The sequence below is a fragment of the Podarcis cretensis genome (assembly GCF_951804945.1).
Source record: "Podarcis cretensis genome assembly, chromosome: 1".
Classification (NCBI taxonomy): Eukaryota; Metazoa; Chordata; class Lepidosauria; order Squamata; family Lacertidae; genus Podarcis; species Podarcis cretensis.
The window spans coordinates 33,773,320-33,795,610 of record NC_137170.1 but is presented as its reverse complement, the minus strand read 5'-3'; the positions used below and the strand labels follow the sequence as shown (position 1 = coordinate 33,795,610).

The 22,291-nt window shown below is 41.0% G+C and overlaps 1 protein-coding gene across 2 annotated transcripts in view; it reads left to right on the top strand.

The window, feature by feature from the left end:
* MIPOL1 (mirror-image polydactyly 1) overlaps positions 1 to 22,291 on the top strand; it is a 197,543-nt gene that overhangs the window by 163,833 nt on the left and 11,419 nt on the right. The gene's annotated exons all lie outside the window — the stretch shown is intronic.

The window sequence follows — 22,291 nt, the reverse complement described above, 5'->3', positions numbered from 1 at the left end:
GATGGCCAATGATCAGGGGTGATGGAAATTGTAGTCCAACAGCAACTAGAGGGCCACAGGTTCATGCTTGCTTCACACGTTATAGACTCATGTCTATATGCACATGTCAGTTGGATCCAGACTGGATGGATGGAAAGGGTCCTTCTGTTTGCAGACGTCTTTTTCTTCACAAAAGGCATCCTACCAGTAGGGAAGATGGGGAGGGGTGACTTTTACCAGTTCCTTCCAATCCATGCAGCTCCTAGCACCATTTCCCAGGGTGTTGTATGAGGATTGACCAGCCCTCCAGAACAGTGTCAGAGGTAGTGCCAGGGGTTGTATGGGGAGTCGGAATCTGCCCCCTCCCCCCAAAACCCCACCCCCACCCCCCCACACAGGGAACATCCCCTGAGCAGAACTGCATTCAAGGGATGTTCCTTCTTAGAGGAGCAAAGTCTGGATCCAGCCCTGTAACATTTGAAGCAACTTTGTGTATGCTGCTGAAATGCCTGGAACATTTCAGTTTCCCATTTAGGTAGTTCATATATTTGACTGTAACATGTTCACCCTATTCAGTTATTCTTCTCTTCATACAATGAGAGGGAGAATGGGAATGCACTTTGCTCTTTGCCATGTCTCCATTGCTTGGCTCCGCCACCCTCCATGCATTAATAATAATACCTCTTTGCATTGCTTTTTCTGTTGGTCGCACTGTGTTCCCTTCTCAATCTTACACAGTACCAGTTTAGAGAGAATGGCACATTTCTCATGTCCTGCACACGTCTAGAGGCAAGTCAGGTGAAGCATGATGATTAATGGTGGAAAAGGCTCATGCTTTCCAGCAGCTTCCAGGCACAGCATATCTCATGTTGTTCTGCCATGTAGTTGCCAGCTTCCATAGGCCCAGATGAAATGAAAATCAGTGAATGCACCTTTTTCTTTCTCTTCATGGACAGCTAAAGTTGAGTAGATCTGGCTGTTTGTTAATACTTCTTGAAGTTCAGATGTGTGCTTTCCCGCTGAAAAAAGTTCATGCCCAAATCAGTTTACCGGAATATCCAAAATTAAAAAGGCCAGGTTTTTCTTGGCTACTTTGCAGTGCAGATCAAATCAATCACAGTCCTTGAACACATGTTCAGCATATTTCTTTTCTGTTCAATCCCGAGAAAATTTGTACGTGTGGCAGCCCTAATTTTGATCTGTCTGAAAAATGCCTGATATTGTGCAAAACTCAATAGTTGGCATTAGTTTTCTTGCCAAAGATTTAGGCACAATGCACCAGTTTAAAAGGAGCTGTACTACCTATTGGCTTCCAGGCCCAATTTAAAGTGCTGGTACACGCCTTTAGAGCCCTAAATGACTTGGGACCCAGATAACTGAAGAACGACGTCTTCCCTTATCAACCCTTCTTGTGCATTAACATGTTGTGACCCTTTTTCAGGTGCCATTTGTCAGGTGCCATGACAAGGGGCTTTCTCTGCAATCTCCACCCCACCCCATCATTTTTAATTTGTGCCTGTTTTCATTTGCTGTAGCTCTGTGGTAGAGCATCTGTTTAGCACGCAAAAGGGTCCCAGGTTCAATTGTTGGCATCTCCAGGTAGGGCTGGGAGAGCCTTGGTCCTGAAATCCTGGATGTTGTTGTTGTTTAGTCGTTTAGTCGTATCCGACTCTTCGTGACCCCATGGACCAGAGCACGCCAGGCACTCCTGTCTTCCACTGCCTCCCGCAGTTTGGTCAAACTCATGCTGGTAGCTCCAAGAACACTATCCAACCATCTCGTCCTCTGTCGTCCCCTTCTCCTTGTGCCCTCCATCTTTCCCAACATCAGGGTCATTTCCAGGGACTCTTCTCTTCTCATGAGGTGGCCAAAGTATTGGAGCCTCAGCTTCAGGATCTGTACTTCCAGTGAGCACTCAGGACTGATTTCCTTCAGAATGGATAGGTTTGATCTTCTTGCAGTCCATGGAACTCTCAAGAGTCTCCTCCAGCACCATAATTCAAAAGCATCAATTCTTCAGCGATCAGCCTTCTTTATGGTCCAGCTCTCACTTCCATACATCACTACTGGGAAAACCATAGCTTTAACTATACGGACCTTTGTTGGCAAGGTGATATCTCTGCTTTTTAAGATGCTGTCTAGGAAATCCTGGATAGCCACTAACAATCAGTGTAAACAAAACTGATCTTTAGTCTGTATAAAGCAGCTTCTTATGCTGCTGTGTAATTATTATGTGTTCTGTCTGTTTTACTGCATTTTTAAGTTGTGATAAATGGCTGTGTTTCTAAATAGAATAAAGGATGGCATAAATATTTTTTTTAAAATAGCCAGTGAACCCTGCCCTTGCACTCCCAATTTTCTACTGAGCATATCTGTTGAGTGCCCTGGGTATGCTATTGACAATCTTCCCCAGCTCCTTCTAGAGGCGAAAGGAGTTCTCCCTGAGTATATGCATTGCTGTGCTATGATCTGCATTGTGTAGCCACCAAGAATTCCTGCTTTCCCCCCAAAGGAATCCTGGCAACCAGCAAGGCCCCTGCAGTCATATTTTGTGAGCGTCACTGTACCAGGAAACCATTCTGCTCCGAAGGTCTAGAACTCCTCTTGGAAACCCATTGTTTGATTCCCTGCCAGTGAAAGAGCAACATCTACCCCCCAGATCTTTGTTTCAAACAGCAGCTTGTTAGGAAGGAAATACATAATTAACTGAAAAGTTACACAATAATTCTCTATAAGAACTGGACTGTTTCACACATTGTATGTTTTGACACATATCCTGGAGCAGCTAAGTTGAACTCCAGAGCAGCATCTCATGTTCCTGTTACGCCAAAGAGAAGCTGCAATTATTACCAGCAAATTCTTGCTTACCACTTGCCCCACCTTAGAGACAGACTGTCAGCTGCCAAACCTGTAAAGGCAGCAATTTTCTTCTTAGTATAGCAACCAAGGGGTCAAACATCATCTATCTCTCCTGTTGCACAGACTGAGCTGACAAAAATGCTACTATATAATGATACAATTATGCCATGACACTCATTTAGATTTCAGTTAATTCCCAGTGATAGTCAGCTGAATATTGGCTCATTTTGGAACAGCGAAAACAAAGACCTTTTTTTGTGAATTCATGTTGCATTGTGATGTTATTTATTTTTCAATTATTTTAAGCAGCTGTTGTGAAACAGTTTCCTCGGTTCACTTAAACTGCTATGTTTCACGCAGTGCAATCATGTGCACGTTTTCATAGATGTGAGGCCCTCTCCTTTCTTCCTAGCAAATGCACCTTGGTTTGGGAACGTTGGTTTGGAATGTTCTTTCTGTACACTTTTAAATATAGCTGCAAGAATATTACCCGGACTGCACATTTCCATCCAATTGTTACCAGTTTCAGCGCTCCCAGTCCATTTTTGGCCCTATCTTAAAGCACTGGTGTGGCACTCATCCCCACACATGCTGGCTCCCCTTCAGACCTCCCCATATTGAGAGGGAATATATTCCAAGTGCAATAATAATAATAATAATAATAATAATAATAATAATAATATACCCCACCCATCTGGCTGGGTTTCCCCAGCCACTCTGGGCGGCTTCCAACAGTGGTCTGTTAAACATTAAAAGCTTCCCTAAACAGGGCTGCCTTCAGATGTCTTCTAAAAGTCTGGTAGTTGTTCTTCTTTTTGACATCTGGTGGGAGGGCGTTCCACAGGGCCGGTGCCACTACCGAGAAGGCCCTCTGTCTGGTTCCCTGTAACTTGGCTTCTTGTAGTGAGGGAACCGCCAGAAGGCCCTCGGCACTGGATTTGAGTGTCTGGGCTGAACGATGGGGGTGGAGACGCTCCTTCAGGTATACTGGACTGAGGCCATTTAGGGCTTTAAAGGTCAGCACCACACTTTGAATTGTGCTCGGAAACGTACTGGATTTAGCTGGATCTGCATAGAATCTTCCCTGTGATCCTGATCAGGAGGAAAATTCTAAGTATGTTCCATTTTCCTTCTCAAAGTTTATCAGTAGGAACTCTGAAGTGAAGCAATGGACACCGTACTTGGGTACATCGGAGGCAGAGCTTCCATTCACCTCCCTTCTCCCCTCCCTTTTAGAATAACCCCAAACACCTGAAAAGGACTTCAGTCTCTCCATAGACTAGACCAGGTTGGCTGCCATAAAGGATAGCTAGACCTCACACATTTCTCTTTGTACCAGAGTAATTTAGTTAAAGCCATGATTTGCCTGTCTTAGATTTTCACTTAATTTGGGGAATCATTTTCTGGAAAGCAAAGTAGAGAAATTGCAGCATGTAAGAGGGCAAAATATTTCGAAAAGTTCCATCCAGTTAGCTGTGAATCTGGTCAGATAACTTGAGCAACTAGCTTATATAAGTATCCCATTTCTGTTCTTTAGTGTTAAAATAATTTGCTGTTACAATAGAGTATAGGCCAGGATTATCTCAGAGAAAATTTTCTAGCTTTGCTCTAATCCTCCCCAAACCAGGAGTGCTGTAATGGACCTGCAGATATAACCTGAACCATGCTAACTCTAACGTGAGCTTTTATGAGAAGAATTAATTCAATTTGACATGCTTAACTACTCAGGGAAAAACTGTCTGCCAGGTTAGTTAATGTTAAAATCAGCCTTCTGAGCCTGTAGCAAAATTAAACAGCTGGGCAAAGTCTTTTGACAACAACAGCATGCCCTTTTTATCGAGAAACTGTGGAAATGCTTACTGCATCTTCCCAGCACCCCCAGTCATCCACACCATCTTATAATTCAACCTGCAAACAGATTAAGCAGCTGAGTTTGTGGAAAGTGTGTTTACTTTGAGCTAAGAACCCTTGTGTGGCACTATAGAGATTCCACTGACACCTCTGGGAGAGCCACACAGACGGTTCTTACTCATCAGCAGGAAAACCAGGCTAAGAATTTGCAGTTTCTTTGTAACCTCAACGGCTTCATACAAATGAGTATTTTTCAATTAGGCCAAAACTACTTTTCTTAGCCTTTATTAATGCGAGAGAGAGAGAAAGATATAAAATATTCTGCATTTTTAAAAGGAACTGACTGATCCCTGTACTGAAAGACTTCCTACCACGCTAATTTTGCCCAACTCCATCCCCATTTCCCAAGGAGATAGTAGTTATCATTTGTAATGGGGAAACCAGGTATTCCTACTCAATTTTTTTTTTAAATGCAGTGTATGCTTTGCATAAGTAATAATGAAAATCAATGCAACCCACCTGATTTCTAATATCCTTAATTTTCCATCACATCTGTCTATTAATAGTTATGGCTTGAAGTTTTCTTTTTTTAAAAAAAAATATTTTTTATTAACTGGCCAATCACATCAAATTAAATCACATCATATAAATTCCGAATTACAAAGCCAAATTTTTAAACTTTGTTGGGGGAACCCATACTTCAAGATCCAAAGGGGGATTCAGATCATCTTATTACTGCGTTAATGTCCAAATCAGTCCCAATCAGTCCAAACAAAGTTCATAATTCTATCCAGTCTTATCTTGGTGTTGCCACATCATATCTTGTTCGTATAATTTCTCTTTTTCCTTTACGATCTCTTCTGTTAGTCTCCTTAAGCCGATAGCAAGTGTAATAATCCTGTGTGGATTTCCCGTTCCTCCACTAAGTCCAGATGGTTTCCATATATCTCCTTCATAGATAACATCACTTTTTCCATCGTAAATTTTGGCATTTGTCGCTCTTAAGTCCCACCGAGGAGTTGATTCACGATGTGTAAACAACTCTATTTCTCTCTTTCTCCTCCCAGACCCAAGAGCTCCCACAATGCCTCACAAAATGGCGAACGGCATTTTTTCCTGACTGCGTCACTCCAAAACTCTTAGCTTTCCAGCTTCATCTCAAAACATTGCTTTGGATCGAAAGTTTATCTCCACACAGCCTTAAATCCACAGCTTAAGTCCTTAATTTCTGACTCATTAGGGGAGGGGTATTCTTGTTAAGTCACATAAAAAGGTAGAGGCAGGTTTTTTCCCCCCTCCCCCCTCAGTCATTACCGTATCTTGACGTTCTTCTCGTATTTTATTGTTGTCTTGTTATCAGAGATCTCTTCTGTCAGCAGTATTTACTCCCCTTTTTCCTTGATGTATGTGCAATTAATCACGTCCAAATTTGTTCCTTTTAAAGATCATTGCAACCAGCGGCGCGAATCGGGGACGGCGTCGAGGAGTGCCGAAAATCCCACAGGAGGGCTTTGTGCCTAGTGCCCCCACCCCCACAAATTCGGGGGTGGTATAGGGCACAGCAGGCAAGGGCCGTCCCCCCCATAATCCTGGGGGGGTTAAGGAGGCTAATTACCCCCATCATAGCCTCCAAATTACCTCGTGTGGGTCGGAGAGATGTTATTGTCAGCCATCTTCCGATGCGCCACCTAGTGGCCCCCCCTATGGCTTGAAGTTTTCTTAAAAGTATAACATGCAGGTGGGATGAAGTCCTTTTTATTAGGTGCCAACCTATGATAGTGCCTTGATAATCTTTGGGAGAAATAGTGAAATTATTATTTATATATTGGAATGTTTTGTAATATACTGTGATAGCAGAAGGTTAGCAAATATTGCTATGGATCTTTCTAAAATATTTATACCCCATCTTTCCTCTTCAATCCAAAGGCAGCTAACATCATAAATGAACTTAATAATTTTTTCAGAACCCCAAGGGATGTCAGGGCTGAGTCACACAACATCTGGGCTTCTCCTAGCTGTTACTCTTGTCATGGCCGCTCTCCATGTTAATGGAAAGAAAACCATGTGATCTAAACATTTGCAAGTATTTTCAACACCCAACACAAAAGAGAGATGGCTTGCAGCAGCATGCAGAGCTACAGATAATGCTCATGTTACAAACATTCTCATCTCAAGCAGGGAATCCACCAAGGGCTGTAGGAGGAAGCAGCCAGCATGAGTGATAATGTGATTCAGTCCTCATTATATTTAGTCATTTTATAGTTTGAATACTTGTTAAGTTGCTCACCTATCTGTTAGAGAAAATATATAGCCAACCTGGATTTATTTATCCATCAGGTTTTTCTACCACCCTTCAGTAGACAATTATTGAAGTGGTTTGTACAAATTTTGTCTCTGAGTTAGCAGACAAGCCTCTCTGAGGACCAAGGTGCATAGGTCAGTCAAATTATGTTGGCTGTGGAAGCACCCATTCCTTTCCTGGCACTGAAAATGTAACCATAATGAAGTAAATAACTAACATTTCCCTGCCCTTTCATGACATCCAAAATCAGTTTCCTGAAGTAGACACCTAATCATAAGGCTGGTCGCCAGTGTAGCTCTTGAAGCACAATAAGATAGGTTGCAACATCCAACCCCAGCTATTATCCTAGCATCTGCATTCTGTAACAACGTCAGTGAAGTTTTACGGGAGTCCAACCTTGAGGTTGCTAGATCACCATGGCCAGGATGTGTGTGTGACTGCAGCATCAGAAGCAGGTCTGTACCTACTAAAATAGGTAGACCACTTCAATGAGAACCTTGGGCTTCTCAATCTCATAGCTTTTGTGATGCTCCCAATTCACTGTAGCATTGCATATATATGGGGATCCAGCATATAAATGCATGGTACGCCTGTGAACCAGAAGGAGCAGCAGTTGAATACTGGAATCTCCTCTCTGATAGTGTTTGGGAGCTATTCTAATCCATTAATATGAATGGAGTTTTTGAATTCGTTTTAGTCAGTTAAAGTTTGCACCTGCTATAGATAGTACTTTATAGATAAGAGAGGCTCTTGTGGCACCTTCGGATTTTCCAGTACCGGGGGAAGTCCCTTCTGTTCTCCCATGCTTTTAATGCCGCGTGTTTAATTCTTATAACTATTTTGTTTATTTATCCTTGTTGGTCTTGCTGCCGTTGTATTGATTTTATGCTGCTGCATGGTTTCATGCTGGTTTTTGGCTAGTTTTACTCCTGCTTTTATAGTGTTTGTTTTCAAATTGCAGTTGCATTATACTAATTTTAATTTGTGAGGGTATGGTAAATTGGGCAATAAATCGAAATTCCACAAGTTTTCAAGGCATGATTTGGCATGGAAGAGTGTGTTGATATGGGGTTGGAATCTTATGGGACACAAGTATTTTGGATGCAGCTCCAACCATGGGGATGGGATTGGAAGCAGGAGCACATCATTACCTCTGTTTCCAAAGTTGAAGCTTAGAATACTGCCGTGTGTATGTAGAAAATAGTACTACCTGGTGGAAGTATCCTCAGCATGGAAGGGGAACCTCTAGGTTTAATTCTTATAACTTTTGCTGAACTTCAAAAAGAAAACTTTAGAAAAGCCCTTAAGGTGGATATAACCCCCAAACTGTCCAGTGAGTGACCAAATATGCTACATTTGGGGGACAGAGGGAAGATAGCACCAAATGGCTGGACAGCATTTTGCTACATTTTGTTGCGGATCCTACTTCTAGTTTAATTAAAGCAATATAAATTTGTAGTGCAGCTACTCCAGAAGCTAGACCAAAGATCAATCAAAGAATCCCACAGAGATTTTATTGAGTTAAGCTCAAATGCTGTACAACATTTCACTGATGAAAATAGGGGTGTTCTTGTCTTGATGTAACTGTAAAGAATAGCACAATATTCCCCCTCCAACATTATTTTCTGATTAAGAAGACTTCAAATCCCGTTCACTTGCAAACAAGCTCCATTGATCTTATGGCAGATTCTTTCCAAATAAATGTGCATTGCTTTGTGATCTCAGAATGAATAACTATGTAGATAATTTTTTTAGCATAATCCTAGGCATGTTTCTCCAAAAGTCTCATGGTTGAATCGGACATACTCCCAGGTAAAGGTGTATAAGTCCCATGCATATTTACCTGAGAGTAAACTACTCTGAACACAGTGGCACATTTGGGAAAACATGCATAGTGTTGCCTGTGCACAGTCCATGTAGGAAAGATGGGATATATATTACAAAATCAATAAAATGGATGCTTCATATGAAAAAGAATAGCAAAACAAGAGAAATTATAGACCATGCTTGCAATCGTCATACATTTATTTAAATCATGCACTACCCTTTATCAAAACTGTTTATTTCAGTGTGATAAAAGTACATGTTTTAGGACATGGTAATACTTTACTATTAATCAAATTTTTTGTAAGATATAATATGCACATGTGTGCAGCACACATACAAGATTAGCATAATTTCATTTTATCATATAATTGCATACATAATTTTCCTGTAATATCTTGTGTGTTTTGCATAAAAAAACAATTAAACTCTTGTAAGAGTCATGTGTCAGAATAAGTTCTGTTTCTTTCATTGCATTTTGCATAACGGGGTCTGCTTTCTATGTTGCACTGCCATTTCACACATGAAACGTGCATGGTGGGGGAATCACATTGGGGCAGCCTGTTCAATAGGTGTTAGCATCTTATTCCTCAGAAAGTAAATACTAATCTGCCTTCTCTGAGCACGGGAATTGTGTGCATTTCACACCAAGGTCCAAGACATTCTCCAGCGCCCACTGGAGGGTATAATCTTTCCCAGAATGATCTGAGCAGCGCAGTTCAAGAACAAGAATGAATCTTTGAATAATCGCACCACAATGTGAGGTGACCCTCAGGCAGGGGACTGACCAGTTACCCATATGGGTTTGTGGCAAGGCGCTCTGATGTTCTTTTTTAACACAGCTGTGAGAAGAATGTGGCTAAGATCCAGTAGCCTTTCTGGAGTATAGCTGGCAAAGGAAGCCATGAGGGGAAGAGAATTTAACACATGGGTGTAAGAGCTTCAGCTTCATTGATTCGATCTGAGGGGAATGCCTAATGACTGGAAGAATCAACCTTGGCAATGAAAACACAAAGCTCTTTTCATCAATTCAAACTCGGACTCTAAAGCTGCAGATGGTTACCTCCAGCATTGCCTATTCAGGGCGAGGTTTTATAAAATGGCACTTTGCTGAATACTAATAGATCAAAACAAAGATTTAATTACATAAAGATGGGTTGTTCATTTTTAAATGAGGATACAGGTCAGTGTCTCAGAAAAGGATAATATGACTATCTTTTATACGTAGGTCTAAAGTCTGAGGTTTTTAACTGCAAACATGATACCGTTAAAGCACAGATTGCATTCTATAGAGTACAATGTCTATTAAATAGGAAGCAGACTCAAAGCTAGGCTTATGGACATCAGTGCTTTTCATCCCCCCCCCCCCCCCCCCGTGTCTGATGCCGGTTTATGAATGGCCTTTCTGCAAAACAGAATGACTTTTCTAGAGTTTCAGGAAACTTGTGGAAATTTGGTGTTTGACTTTAATCTTCCCTCTAAAATCAGAAGGGGATGGTTAATAAATGTATAGGCAATAAACTAACTTCATGAAAAATAAGCAATACTTGTTTTGATTTGGGGTGGGGAGGAATTGACTGAATTTCTGAGAACTTTTAAAAATCTGTTTGTTTTAATTGCAGAAATACATGGTTGTGTTCTGCACCTTTTAATGAGTTTTGTTCATGTTTTGCTTATATACAATATTTTATTAAGTTCTGTTTATATTTGACAGATTTTTAAATTTAAACTGGAAATTACATTTTTAGAGCTAAGCAGTCCCACTGTTAGTTAAAAAGAACGTTTCTTTTGCCTTAGTAAAGAGTTTGACTCTTTAGGCTGAAGGTCTCCCTAAAGCTTCATTAAAAGCATTATGATGATATCTTAAACAAGAGGTAATTTATTTCAGAGAATTGAATTCAGTTTGAAGACAGGAAACATTGCATGCAATGTATATTCATCTTGCTTTTAGCTCCAGCCAATAGATTATATAAGTTTGGTGGTGGGGCAGAAAATTGGCCCTAGTGGTGGGGCCCTGTGGGAAATAATGTCTTTGTCCAACCTCTTAAACCACTATACTTCCATCCCAAACCTCAGGGGATAAACCCAAAGAATTCTGAAACTAGCTCCACATTCTCGGGGGGGGGGGGGCTTTGAATTTCTCACTGCTCTGGTAAACTCACCACACAGCAACGCAACAGAGAGCCCGAGGAGTCTCTTTCCTGGAGAAACACATCTAGCTCATTGGTGCAAGGGTATCCAATTTGATGCCCCCAAATGTTGTTGGATTAAAACTTCCATCAGACCCAGCCATCATTGCCAGTGATCAGGGATTATGTAGTCCAGCAGCATATGGTGGGCACCATGTTGCCTACCCTTGCATTAATGGACATGTGTTTCAGGTTTTATGCCCCAGTGTAAAACTCTTACATTTATCGTTTAAGAACTTATGTTGTTCATCTTATTGGAGAAATTCAGCATAGCGCTAGGAAGAGCACTCCGTCAATCGTTTATGCTTCCGTGATGGAACAATCTCCCTTCTCCCCCCCACCCTACAGTTCTGAGGGAGATGAACCCTGTTGCACTAGCAGAAGTCCTTACACAGGTTTCCACAAGTGGGACTGGCTAGTTGAATCCAGCCCAATGTCTTTACAATACGGCCTTCAGATTATTTTCTCTCTTGCCTTGCTATCCGCTTACATTTTTTGTGCCAGAACTTGTGCTCATTTTTATTTTCTTTCTGTGAGGTAAAATTTCTATCCTAGACGCATCTCCTCATATCACTTATAACCACCTGAAACAGAATTGAACCACCTGAAAAAGGGATACCTTCTAAATGATTTTTCCCCTCTTCCTATGATGTGTTCTTGTCTCAAGACCCAATAAGCATGGGACTGAGGTGCCTCAACCACATCTCTGAAAGCCTTTATCCATGCACCTTCGTGTGTCCCTCAGCTTTTCTGTGTCTGCCACCTTGGACTTAAGGGAGTAATTTAGTTTCCTAAGAGCCAGGTGCTTGTTGCAAGGGCTCATGCCTGCAATCTCTGCCAGGTGAGCAGGTAATCACATACGTGTGGCACTTTAAAGAAACACTAGGTAACTTCCATATCTCTGCTAGATTAATTGATTGATTGATTTTTCTCCTCATCTTGTTGGCACACTCATATCTACTTAACACACCTAGTTTCTTTACTTTTTCATTATGTTTCATCAGTAGGGTCCTAGAGAACTGGGACGTGCTCTTAGGAGTTAAACTAGAGTTTTCCAAACTGTTCATGTTGGTGACACGCTTTTCAGACATGCATCATTTTACGACACAGTAATTCAGTTTTACTAGCAAACTGGAGTAAAAACTAATCCATTTCCAGCCCCGGGAGTAGTATGGGGGGGCGTTCACATGACACACCTACACACTGCAGCCAACACACTAGCGTGTCGCGACACACAGTTTGGAAAGCTCTGAGTTAAACTATCCCTAAAATATATGTGTGGCTGTTGTTGTTGTTGTAGTTGTTTAGTCGTTTAGTCGTGTCCGACTCTTCGTGACACCATGGACCAGAGCACGCCAGGCACTTCTGTCTTCCACTGCCTCCCGCAGTTTGGTCAAACTCATGCTGGTAGCTTCGAGAACACTGTCCAGCCATCTCGTCCTCTGTCGTCCCCTTCTCCTTATGTCCTCCATCTTTCCCAACATCAGAGTCTTTTTCAGGGAGTCTTCTCTTCTCATGAGGTGGCCAAAGTATTGGAGCGTGGCTAGCCCTATCCAATTCCTGTTGTAGCGAATTGTACCAAGGGTAAAATGGGTGAATATTCAGGATTCTCTTCAGATCATATAAATCTTTCACCCAAAGGGTATGACGGACTAGCTGCAAATAGGGGTGTGTTGATAGCTTACTCAAGCTATTGAGGCCACTCATTTAATTTGGCTGCTATAGAATGTTTATGTATAGCTGCTCCTTCCATTGAAATGTATGGCTAGCTTGCTCCTATGGGGAGAATTAAGCATATGCACATACTGGATCAAGGCACTGAGGGTTTCACCCTCCCTGTTTTAAGAATTTTTCTGACAATCTTAACACAAAAAAATTATTTAAGAGGTTTTGGGAGGATTGTGTACCTTTTGGAGAGGGCAGTTCTTGATGTGGACATCAGTCAGGACGGAATTATGAATTTGTTTATTTAGGGGCGTCCTGTTGTCTGGGCAGGACCTCCATACACATTGCCCTGGCTTGGACCACAGGGAGGTCATTTCAGTGCTGCTAATACAGTGGTTTGACTTCACCCCCAGAGGCTCACTCCATTGTTTCTCGAGACAGGTGCCAACGAGAACTATTTATTTTCAAAAACAAGTTCTCTGTATTCAGTGGAATTTGTTTGAGCTACCTTATTTGTTGGCTTTCACATTTTTAATATGACCTTCTTAGGCATGGGCCATTTTTACACAATGCAGGAAAGTAGTGGAAATGTTGTAAGGAATTATGGAGGATGCCACGCAACCGACGCAAGTTTCCCCAGAACAGGGACAGAGGAAAGTCTGAAATAGAAGAAAGTAAGGTGAAGAGATTGTCTTTAATTGGCATATAAGCTATGGAATATGTGAATAAAGGGCACAGTAAAGTCACTGGATTTTGTGACGGTGGGTGTGCAAACTCAGTCTGCCTTAGGGATTAAGGTTTGTGTAGAATTAAGACTAATTGCAATGTATAAAGGAGGTTGTGTGTGATCCAACTGAGAACTTACAAAGTTTATTTAGGTATTTAAGACTGATTGCACACATCACAGTTGTTTTAAACCCTTCAGTAATCCCAGTTATTACTCCACTCAGGAAAATTCATTTGTACAGAAGGATTTTTTCCCCAGGAACTGACATGTACGGTATAGTTATAAGTTATAAAGAAAGTCAACTGTCTACTAGATGAGTTATCACTAGGGTATAGCCAAAGCATACAAACAAATTTTAATAGAAAGTCCAGAAATTTTAAAGGCAAGACATATTCTTAAGAGTTGTTATGTTCTGCTGTGTACCAGTATCCCAACAAAGCAATTTATTTGAATATTTATGGAAAATTAGTCATATTAAAGCAATAGAAAAGCTTAGTTGACATACATTTTCCTTCCCCAATATTTTGACCCAAACTAGAATTGTAGAAGTTGAAGGGACATTGAGGGTCAGCTAGTCCAACCCACTACAATACAGATATCCACTAAAGCACCCATGGCAGATGGCCTTCCAACCTCTGCTTAAAAACCTCTAATGAAGAAGAGTCCACTTTCCCCCAGGAGAGTCAGTTCCATGCCGAACAACTCTTACCGTCAGGAAGTTCTTCCTGATGTTTAGTCAGAATTTCCTTTTTTGTAACTTGAATCCATCTTGTAACTTGAAGCTGGATTCTCAAGATCATGACCCATTTGACCCAACAGTGTCTACTTGTGGAATGACTAACTTTTGGTCTTCTAGATGATGCTGCGCCCCATCATCAGCCCTAGCCAGCAGGGCCAGTGAGGGAAGCTATCGTCCAACAAAACCTAGAAAGCCACAGGTTAGCCCCTTTGTCTTGTCTGATTGACAGGGTTGTTGTTTTTAAAGTTCTCAAGAAGAGGTATTTCTCAGAAATCCTCCCAGTCTGAGATGATAGGAATTGGATGTGAGATGATGTGCAAGGTGTGAGCTCTATCGTTAAGCTACAGATCCTCACCTTTTAACATGTACTAATGTCATGTCTGCATCTTGAAGGATCTGCTAATATATACCTCATAGGGCGGTGAAGAGCCTGTGGCCATGCAGGTGTTCTTGGACTACAACAAACATCAGCACCAGGAGCATGATTAGTGATCAAGGATGCTGGGAGTTGTAGTCACCCAGTTGCATCACCCAGGGCAGCTTCCAACAATTGAAAGCTAACAAATCCCACACACTGGCAGGTTTAAAACTGTATAAAGCATTATAAAAATAAAGATATAATTTTTAGTATTGTTCACATGATGGCATGTGGGGATATGCATTTCTGAGGTCTGGGTTTACACCCCAATACAGTGGTACCTCGGGTTAAGTACTTAATTCGTTCCGGAGGTCCGTTCCTAACCTGAAACTGTTCTTAACCTGAAGCACCACTTTAGCTAATGGGGCCTCCTGCTGCCGTCGTGCTGCCGGAGCACGATTTCTGTTCTCATCCTGAAGCAAAGTTCTTAACCCGAGGTACTATTTCTGGGTTAGCGGAGTCTGTAACCTGAAGCGTATGTAACCTGAAGCGTATGTAACCCGAGGTACCACTGTAATGGAACAAACCCTTCATTACTATTATAGTTATGTACATCCCAGGGAGGTCACTTCATTGCTGCTAATACAGTGGTTTGACTTCACCTCTGGAGACACACTCCACTTCTCTCAAGACAGACAGATGCCAACAACATTTTTATAAGCCTGGTTAGCTCTAGAAAGAAGCCACACGCAGCAAATGGACCGTCCCAATCAATTTTGCACATGTTCCTTCATAAATCCATTCCAGCCTGTTACTACCTTAATCTGTCATTTTTAAAATAAAAATCCCCTTTGGAATTCATATTTTAAAGATTATTTTATCACAAAATATGTACAGGTATTTCATTTTTATCTCAATATGTAAATTTCCAAGCATATTTTCTATTATTATTATTATTATTATTATACCCAACCCATCTGGCTGGGTTTCCCCAGCCACTCTGGGCAGCTCCTAACAGAATATTAAAAGCACAATAAAACATCAAACATTAAAAACTTCCCTAAACAGGGCTGCCTTCAGATGTCTTCTAAAAGTCAGGTAGTTGTTTATTTCCTTGATATCTGATGGGAGGGCATTCCACAGGGTGGGCGCCACTATCAAGAAGGCCCTCTGCCTTTTTTTGAGCCATGAACCCCAATAGATAATAGTTAGTTCGCAAGGTGCAAATCAGGTCAGTTCATCTCAGAAATCAGAGAGCAAAATCCTCAAGCATCCCTAGCTACAAGGAGCTTGCAGGGTGACATAAACTATAGCAAAATCACCCTGCACATTCTAAAACCTTCCCGCTTCTTTTTTAAAAAATGGAAGAAGTGGAGAAGAGAAGACAAATAACTTGTGGAAGCTGAGTCAATGTAGATTCAGAATAATGTTCTCATGTAAGACTAAATATGAATCAATATTTGGATTTCATATCTCTATAAATTAATGTCTGGTTTCCGTGAAGGTAGTGATGGTTAACTCAGCCAGGTGGAAAGAGAGCTGATGCCCATTTTCTTCAAAGGGCAACTGATTTGGCCACTGTAAGAAATATTGTAATTCATTCCTGGGTATCGGAACAGATTCTGGAAAAGAACAAATATTTAACTGAAAGCCCCCACCAAACAAAACTAAGGTGTGAATAACTGAGTATTTGGGAGGGGATTATTCATGATTCTTCAGTTTTCCTTTAAAAAAAACCACTGCTATCACACAGCGATCTCATTATAATAATTTAAAACATTAGGAGAATCATGGACCATGGTCTCTGCTTTCTTGAGAAAGGACTTCTGGCAAGAGATGGCTTGCACTTCACAGCAGTTGGCAAGAATATGTTTGCTGAGAATTTCACGAGCCTGATCAGGAGAGCTAGTTTAAATTAAATCCAGGGGGGAGCAGGAGAGAGAATATTACAGATGACAGGGGAACACCTGGTACTGGGGGTTAATAGCTTCATTGATGTTTGGGGAAACTGAGGTGGTGTTCCAGAAACATGCTAAATGGTGCAAGATTACAAGAAGAAAGCAGCTTAAGGGACTGGTTCATGACTTCAGTTGTCTCTATACTAATACACAGAGTATTGGAAACAAGCAAGCAGAATGCAAGCAAGTAGGTGATCTCCCATCCAGACTTAAACAATTGCTCCTAGCTTCAGCAAGGATGATGTGTCATGTGGCTTCACACCACACCTTGGGACGATAGCTTCCTACCCCATTTTCAACTCGCTCCCATTGCCAGTGCACTTCCAAATGTCTCTTGTACCTTTGTGTGAGAGCCTGTGGTCAGAAAATGCCATCATTTTGTTTTGACTGAGCCTAATTATTTTTTAGAGTTTAATAAGAATAAAAAAAAATTAAAAACCTGTCAGACACAGAACTCAGACTCTCAGCTCAATTATTCCATATGTCATTATGCAATTTAAACATAGTTCAAGATGGTGGTTACACAGTTCAGCGCTCTCAACATCTAACACACACATCCCCTTTGCTCTCCTTTTGAAGAGCAGGGCAGGCATAGTCAGAGCAATTCTCATCCCAAGCAGCAGGGCTGGGCAAGCAAGTGGGCACTCTTGCAAGCAGGCAGGGTCTGCTTGCACTAACACATTTGATTGTGTGTTCATGAAGTCAGGGGCAGACTCTGCTTTGCCGCTTCACTGTCTGTCTCGGGTTCACCTGCCAGGCAACCTCACTCTCAGGAGATGTGGTTTAGGGGCTGGCTCTGTCAGCTCTTCCTCTGTCAGCCAGTGTGGTCTAGTGGTTAAGAACGGTAGTCTCGTAATCTGGGGAACCGGGTTCGTGTCTCCGCTCCTCCACATGCAGCTGCTGGGTGGCCTTGGGCTAGTCACACTTCTCTGAAGTCTCTCAGCCCCACTCACCTCACAGAGTGTTTGTTGTGGGGGAGGAAGGGAAAGGAGAATGTTAGCCGCTTTGAGACTCCTTAAAGGGAGTGAAAGGCAGGATATCAAATCCAAACTCTTCTTCTTCTTCTCTGGGGTGTCCAGCACCAACACAATGGAGGCACCACCTGATTTGGACCCTCCGTGTCCACAGTTTCAGCAGCCTCATCTCATTCCACTTCCCCCTCCAACCTGCCAAAAGATCTCCACATTGCCCATAATGAATTCAATGATAAATCCATTTTCCTTCACGGAATGTGAAAGCACGTATCAGGTTTCCAGACCATCAGGTCCCTATGGGCTTCCACACGCAACTCAGATTGTTGGTTTTGACCTGTATAGCCTTTGCTTGAGGCATTAAAGTTCTGTTACTTTGGTGCAACCTGAGCATCAGGTAGAAGCAGTTCCACCCCCTCTTTGAGCTGGTCTGGTGCCAGTGGAACTGTTGAGATCCAGCATTTGTCATGTTTTATCTGCTTTGAGTTAGACATTTCGTGTCATTTCAATGCATTGTTATTTGTTCCAAACCTTTTGAGATGATGCAAACTAGAAAAGCAAGGAAGGAAGCCAGTGGGCACCTTCTTAATTTGTCCAACAATGCTTCCAGGTTCATACAGAGCCACCTACTGTGCGGCTAGTTCATGAACTCTGCCTGAGCAATGCAATCAAAATATTACTTTCTGAAAAAGTATACAGTATGGATTTTCCAGCTTATGTGAAAGTTGAAAAGACAAAGCAGGTATTCTCTCATTATTTCCTCAAACAGTTCTTTCAGCTGTTGTGCGTACCTGAAGAGGTCAAGAAAGAGTGATCCTTCCAGATGTAGTAATTAATCACATTACCGGCTGAAAATATCAAATCAGGGTCCTTGATTATGACGGATCATCACACTGTATCCTGATGAAAATGCACAGATGGGAATGGAAGTGAGGATTAAATCAAGCTATTCTGGGCAACCTTCATAATGGCATATCCTAACTTCCTAAGCCCTAGTGCTGGTTATCTAAATATTATTCCAATGTGTTTTTGTAGCCATTATGTAAGTCACGCATCACAATAATGATTCTTTCTCCATTGTTAACTGATGATGTTGCAGTGTGGCACAATGTGCTTAAAATCATTTTGATATCATGAAATCCATCAAAACAGAATTGATTGAATGGGAAGTACATAATATCAGGTTCATACCTCTGGTCCTAATTAAACTAGTGAATAGAAATCGCTGGATTTTTATGATGTGCAATAGTCATAGCATTTACATAGTATATTTCAAGTGTTCCAAACAGTTCATATAGTCTATACCAGCCTTTCCTAAGCTGGTGCCATCCATATGTTGTTGAAAAACAACTCCCAACATCCCTAGCCGCTGACCATGCTGGCTGGGGCTGATGGGAGCTGTAGCCCCAAACGTCTGGAGGGCACCAAGTATGGGAAAGTCTGCTGTATTCTTTTTCACCCCTATAATTCATCTAGTCTACTGAAATAAAATAAAATAAAGTCAGGGTATGAACTATGCTTGTTTAAGTACAAATCAAGGCATGTTCTAAAAATCCCCTTGTATGTGATATTCTATTTACTACTGATAAAGATTTGTGGTATATATATATATAACATGCATTGGAAACACTAATAGAAAGAAAGAAAGAAAGAAAGAAAGAAAGAAAGAAAGAAAGAAATAGAATGTAAGGAATTACAGTGCTCTCTGGGTAAGAGAAGAAAAATTGGGAAGGCAGGATTACCGTAGTTGTCTCTTATGATCACCACTACCCTAATAGAATATGAATGCACACAACGTAGAACAGCAACTAACAACTAGGAAAGTCTTTATTTATAGATCCAACAGTGAAGTTACAAATTAAAGGCACCTTTGGCTCATCTAGGGCCTTTACTATGGTCATAGAGATGGTATCAGGCAAAGTGGATACTGTTCTGTACTCTTAAAACAGATAAAGATAATTTATTAATATAAAAGCAAATGTAACATATGGGACGTTCCATCACTGAGATGTTTAACAAAGCTTCAAGCCGATGTGAGGCACACATCCTCTCTGGCCAGGCTAGGTCACTGGAAGTATTTGTTGACTCGTGTGACAACCACCAAGGTTGGTGCAGATACAAACTCCACTGAGCCAGTGCTCTCTGTTTAATTAAGAAGGAGTAGATATCTGAACTATTTCTTGAGAAGCCAGTTGTATTCAGTTGTATGCAGAAGGAAAACTACATAGCCTTTTTTCTAATGTAAATAGGTTTTTGTAAGGATGTTATGAGAACCTGGTGGACGTGTTATAAGGGCCCAATTCTTTCTGCTTATGAAGAGCTTGGTACTAGAGCTACTCCTCACTGGCTCCAGTTTCTGTTTCCATCTCTGAGAAAAATGAAATATTGATATTTGCTGAGAAAGTCTTGAAAATGTGTGGACGGGTTGGATGGTGGGGATGAGGACAATGGTGAAGTGATGGAGCTTAAGTAAGTTATGTGTGTCTATTGATTAATAAAAAGAAAATAACTTGTGCAAAATATAAACCTTTGACCACATGTGCTCAATCTACATATCATTTTGGAGTCATAGAGCTGGCTCTTTTTAATATGGAATCACCAATGTAAGAAACAGATGAAAGAAAACTATGGTGATCTGAAGGCTCTATGGAGCCCTCTGCATGCATAACTTAATCACATGCAGGGACAATCGCACACTGTGTGAACTGTAGCTTCTCTTACAGTAGAGCATGGGTGTTCATAGAGCTGGGATCTTTAACTTACTTGTTTGTCACTTATGCGCAGCTAACATCCCTTAGATAATGTTCACTACTGCATTTCATGAAAATGCAGGCATCACTGGAACATCTTCCCCCTGCCAAACAATAAACTGTATTCTATGAAAATCAAATGTTTTCCAAGTCAACATAATCCCAACACCCAATTTCTGACCCGAGTGTTCATTTACAGTTTGCTTATAACAGCTTCAGAGAGATGGAAGTTTGTACATTGATTTATCAATGGCAAAATATACCAAGCAGACTCAGTAAACTGGAAAGGCAAGGTTAACGGCTGCTGCTGTATAACATCAGCTTGTTGTGGAATATTTCAGAGCAAACCCAGTTGTTGGCATAGTGAAGTTAAATAATGTAAGCCACCAGCCCAGCAGAAACTACCATTCAGCAAGACCAACGACACAAAACAAATTAGATCTCAGAGTTGTATGCTTTGTCCAAAACTAAGAAGGATGTTTACTTAGTGTTTTAAAATCCATAATAACTGCTCGATAACTGCAAACTATTAAATTACTTTTTTGAAAACAGTGTTTGCTAATTTGAATAACTGCTATAACTCACTTTTATATTATAAAAGAGGCAAGCATCCTGGCCAATTATTGTTTGCTAAAATTACTTCTTCCCAAATATAATAAATGGATAGTGTTTTGGTTTTTCAAAAAAAATTTTCCCTTTCATGTTGTAAAAATCATTATCAGACAGTGCTAAAACTTGGCTGAACAAATAAAGCGTAACTGCTAAAAATGTTTGAAAAAATATGCAAGGCCACCTTGAATAGATAACAAAAAGATATATCAAGTCTTTAAAATGTATTTCTGTTAATTATGGAGTTCTGCCAGATGCCTTACCTGAGTCATCAGGCAGAAGCACCTCTGATGGTTTCAGATGAAATATGTCCATATAAAAATATTACTGCTGCATAAAAGTTGCTGAGCAGTCCTGTTTATATCCATTGATAAAGATGGTGTATATAAGCTTCAAATTGTATATTCCTTTTTCTTTTTTTTTACCAGATAAAAGTTTATCAGAGTTTTAAATCCCTCCCAGTTTTGAAGGTTTCTGGTCTAATTTTAAGAAAATTCAGTATTCTTTAGGAGAAAACATAATAAAGTACTGGCCATCTTGCCAAAATTTTGAGCCGATTTTTATCTTTGTGAATTGTCTTCACCAACAGACAATGGCACCTATATGTGGGTGCCATTCACCCACATATCCTTCAGCCTCTGATAAGTCTTATTCCCCCCCCCCACACACACACAATTATTGAAAAAGTAATAATGAGAATAATGCAGTTCTTTTGGGCACTTCCAGATGTCACTCTGATTCGTGGTGTGAGATTGTTCTGTTCTCTTGTAAGGCAATGTGATTGCTTGCAGGGGGGGGGGGTAATTTTATGTCATAAGGACGATGAGAGAGAATAAAAATTAAAAGGACACAGTGCCAAAAGATTTGTTGCAAAGTTTGCCAAATACGCAATACAGAGTGATGGAGAAGGAACAGATTGTGTTGGTTATACTGTCCAGAGGATGCTTAATGGAGGACACTTGGTATTTTAAACCAGGACTATAAACAATCAGAGAGGACACACAAGGGAGCAGCACGCGTTTAAGTCATCATGGAATGCTTGTTTAGAACACACAGAACTTGGAATATGATGCTCTGAAACTAACACCATTAATTTTAACAGGTCATGGGCTCAGCACCAGTGTTTCCGGAGACTCTCATCTTATTTAAACAGTGCTGCAAAGCATGCCTTCAACTGCATTTTTACATGATCCGCCTGCAAGCCTACCAACAATTACAAAAACCCGTAGACAGCCAATCTGGGGTTCTCCAGATGCTGTTGGATGCCAGCTTTCAATAGTCCTAGCCTACATAGCCAATGGACAGGGATGATGGGAGTTGTAGTCCAGCTCCCATGCTTGTTACCCCTGCATATAACCATGCCTCACTGGTTATTGATTGGTGGAAAAGACATTTATGAAAAAGGACAACGGGTGATCCAGTGTTGCAGGGAGGGAGCACATTTTGTCCCATTCATTTTCTGCCCTTAAGGATATAATTAAACCAACTTTTCAAAATCTTGAGGCAGAAA